Source organism: Enhydra lutris, unplaced genomic scaffold, assembly GCF_002288905.1.
Source record: "Enhydra lutris kenyoni isolate GAN:26980312 unplaced genomic scaffold, ASM228890v2 scaffoldscaffold16, whole genome shotgun sequence".
Taxonomy (NCBI): domain Eukaryota; kingdom Metazoa; phylum Chordata; class Mammalia; order Carnivora; family Mustelidae; genus Enhydra; species Enhydra lutris.
The window spans coordinates 6,404,232-6,408,828 of NW_019154100.1; positions in this window are offsets into that span (position 1 = coordinate 6,404,232).

Genomic DNA, 4,597 nt, shown 5'->3' on the forward strand with positions numbered 1-4,597 from the left:
ATTTTTTATTCGTCTTTCTTTCTCATGAGATTGTGAACTTACTTTAAAAATTGCTTGAGGTAAAATTCACATAAAGTAAAATTAATCACCTTAAAGCATAAAATCCAGTGGCATTTAGTATCTCTGCAGTATTGTGAGACCATACAACTCTATAGTTCCAGAACATTCTCATCATCATAAAAGAAGACCCATGCCTATTGAGTACTCATTTGCTGTTGCCCTTTCCCCCAAGCCCTTTGGCCACCACCAAATTGCCTCTGTGGATTTCTCTATTCTGGGTAATTCAAATAAGTGGAATCATACATTATGTAACCCCTTTGTGTCTGGTTTCCTTCACTTGGCATAATACCTTGGAGGTTCATCCGTGTAGCAGCATGTATCAATACTTTATTCCTCTCTGCAGATGACTAAAATTCCGTTGTATGGATATACCACATTTTGTGTATCCATTCACCCATCAGTGGATATTTGGGTTGTTTCCATCTTTTGGCTAGTGTGAATACAGCTGCTATGAACATGTCAACTTCTTAAGGACCGGAATTATTTATTTTGATATCCTCAGTGCCTGGATAATTGGTTAATCAAAAATCTGTTGAGTATAATGATGTAAGTTAATGTTTTTAAAGAATATACAAAGACAAGCTCATAAACACACACCCCCCCCCACACACACACACACATCCCGTGCTTCTCCTCCCGTCTTCCTCATCGCCAGTAATGATACCAATGCCCACATAGTAGCCCACGGCAGAAACTTCTCCATTTTCCATATTTAACTGATTATCGAGTCCTATTAATTTTAATTTTAATTAATTTTAAGTCTTGAATATCTCTCAGATATGCCCTCTTTTCTCTATCTTTACTGCTTCAGCCTTAGGTTAGGCCTTCATCATCCTTGTACATTACAACGCCTTTCTAAATGACTGCCCAGACTCCTGGCTCTTTCTACTGCTCCTTGATAGGGCACAAATCGGAGGGTATCGAATTGCTGCTAAAAACCCTCCAGTGAGTCTCCGCACACTATATATTAGAGGAAGCCTCCTTAATATGGCACAAGATGCCCTTCATAGTTTTTCTTTTTTTTTTTTTTTGAGAGTTTATTTATTTGAGAGAGAGAGAGAGAAAGAATAAGAGAGGAAGAAGAAGTGGAGGAAGAGAGACAAGCAGACTGAGCTGAGGGCAAAGCGTGATGCAGGGCTCGATCCCATGGCCCTGAGATCATGACCTAAGCTAAAATCAAGAGTCTATTGCTTAACAGACTGAGCCACCCAGGCGCCCCTATAGTTTTTCTTTAACTTACAATAGTCTTGTTTTTTCACTGGTCTTTAATTATACCCTAACTTCTAACTCTGCACATGTATTTCCCCTCTCCCAGTATGTCCCCTTCTCTTTCATCCCTCCATTCATTCAACAAATGTTAAGTCAATATTACCTGTCCGTTGACACTGGGGTGAGTAAGACAAGCTAGGCAGTATTGACATCTGACGTGAATAATTATGTGTTATGGAGACTGTCCTGTTTATTGGAAGGTGTTTAGCAGCATCTCTGGCCTTTATCCATGAGATGCCAGTAGTGCCCCCCCAACCCCTGTGATGGTAAAAAAATGTCTCCAGATAATGCCAAATCTCCTGGGGCCAGAATTGCCCGGGTTGAGACCCAGTATTCAAGAGGGAACTTTTTACAGTATTAATTATCTTTTAAATAGGGATTATGGTAAATGTCATCTGTCTCTGCACATGTTGTACCACCTCCCTAGGAAAGGTTTGCCTTTCCTTTTGGCCTGATGAATTCCTCTAAGAGTCAGTTTTAGTGTTTCCTTCCCCTAGTCAGCCATCCCCAGCAGAAGCAGTTACTTCTTCTTTGATCCTCCTAGAGACTTCCTGAGATCTTAATACATTGTTCACTGAATAAACACAAAATATCTTTATTTTAATGAGCTAAATGTGTAGTTTTCTCCAGCTATGTAAGGCATATTTTCTCCCCATGCGTAAATTGCCCCTATTTCAAATTTTAGTAAACAAGGGATTTCAGTGTATGCAGATTTAGTTTTGTATACTTTTTCCCAAGCACAAAATTTTAGTTCCCATATATAAGAATTATAAGTCACTCCTGTTGAGGATAATTAGAAAAAAAAATAAGAAGAAATTGGGTGTCAAGAATAAAAAAGTAAAGTAAAGCAGATGGCATAGCAGTAACAGAGGTTTTTGCCTTGAGGCTTTAGGAAATAAGGGAATCTGAGGAGACATAAACCAGGACCTTAAAATGGCACTCCCGCAGCTGCAAGGAAGCAGGGAAGTGATATTTGTGTAAGAGGGGCCTGATGGCATGTGCTTTGGGGAGTTATCTCTGGGACTGAGGATTCGGGAGTCAACAATTCCAAATCATGAAATCAGAAAGGCATTGCACATTTGGATGGAGAACCAGATACAGGGAGAAAATATGCCTTTCATATGCATATTATCTTCAGCAAAGCAAAGCAAATTTATGGGCATTTCATTGAAATGGCAGGGGAGAGAGACCCTGAGAAATTTCTTTTGAGCAAAAGATGGTAAATGGAAAGCAATTGTACCATAACCATTATTAGTAATTTAAGACGTGAAAAATGTTACCGATACTCTCTTTATTTAGCATGCTGTCTTGATGGTTCTACTTTAGGATGATACAAAGATTTATAAGGGTTTGCATTTAGTCCTTCCAAAACCTTATTTTCACCCCTACATCTTAAGTACCTTGAACCGATACATCTCCTTATCCTCACAATTGGGGAGAATCTGCTGTATTTGTGACATCTCCTGAGACTGGAAACTATACCTTATCCTTCTGTCTATCCCCACATCTGCACCTGGCACATAACTGGAACTCCAGCACTGTTGAGCATACGATCCAAAACAAGATGTGGCTAGAGGAACCGGCAAAACCCATTCTCTTCTCTCAGATGGAGACTCAGAGAAAAGTGGCGATTGGGAACAGGCGTGGCAGGAATGGACTCAGCTGCAGGCAGTAGCTGGAAGTCAGAAGCAGGGAAAGCGCAGAGATAATGAGGATGTGCCAGGCCCAGCCAGGACTGCCGTGAGTGAGGTCCTGCAAGAAGAAATGCAGGTGTTGCCACAGATGTTGGAAGATAGAGCCCTGGGGAATCACTATTGCAGATCCAAGCAGGCTGGTCTGCAACAGTATCAGACAGGAAGGTAGAGACCCGGTGCTGAAGTTAGGGGCAGGACTCTGGTCTTCAGGGTGTCAGGAAAGGGCGGTCAGGGGAGGATTGCCAGGAGCATGTCTCACAGCCAGCTCCCAGCACTCTGTCCTACATGGAGAGTAATAGCTTCACAGAGTGACTGAATGAATGGAGTGAATAAAACCAGTCATTGAGGAGATAAGTATATTATCAAAAGAGGAACTTGGGTACAAGAAGAGACAGAATCTATGTTGTAAGACTGGTCATAACATTTAGACTGGGCTTTAGCTATATGAAGCCCAGACAAAAGGAACAATGTAGAGAGTCAAATCCAAAGACTGACAGAAAATGCTAGAACGGGAGCTTCTTAATTTCATCTTATCCAAGGACAGAGTCTGGGCAGGATGAGGTCTGAAGATGTGCGTAAGTGGCCACAGTTATAAAATCGGGACCCAGTCAGGAAACCCAGCGGGGACTTCCAGGCAGGAACAATGACTTCTGCGTCGGCTTTAGTCTAGCATCTTGCACATTCTGGAGCTCTGAATAGAAAGATTTATTTGCTTAGTTACTCTCTTGGGTGCTTCAGAAGGAAAGTCCATTTTTTAAGGCTCTGAAGTGCCGTTCTAATTCAAGTATCAAAACATGACTTGGGGACCATAGGGAATAGAAGCATATGTCTGTGATGTCAATATATAAATAAAATGTTTCAAAACATCATCTGGGCCTTTGGGGGGCGCGCATTGTCCAAAATGAGTCATGGATTTGCAGTAAACCATGAATCTTTCCTGCCTCACCTGAACTAATTATCCAGGGAATTACATCCAGGACCACAGAGTGGTGAATTCCAAGGTAGTGAAACAGGAAGAAATTAATTGGTCCACAGAGGGACTGTGGCTACAGCCCAGACTTTATTAGCACCAAGTTCCAACTATGAGGCCAGCCACACTCAGCTTTCCCCAAGAGTTCACATCTACTCTTCCTCACACATTTTCCCACTATAAATGCTATTTATCCAAATAAATAGAGTTTGGATCGGCAAAACAGGATTGAAGCACGGTCTTCCTTTGATGTTACAAATACTGTAAATAAAAAAATAATTGCCTTTCAGAATGTTCAGCTACCCATTCCCTTTAACCAAGAAGAATTAAGAAAAGAAGCAGCAAGTCAACAGATATATTGGAAAGAGAGCAAAAGTAGATGTGAAGGGGGCTTTCTTTAGTGAAGGAGAATAGAGAAAAGGAGTTATTTTCTTTCTTTTTTTTAAAGATTTTATTTATTTATTTGACAGAGATCACAAGTAGGCAGAGAGGCAAGCAGAGAGAGAGAGAGGAAGGGAAGCAGGCTCCCCGCTGAGCAGAGAGCCCGATGCGGGGCTCAATCCCAGGACCCTGAGACCATGACCTGAGCCGAAGGCAGAGGCTC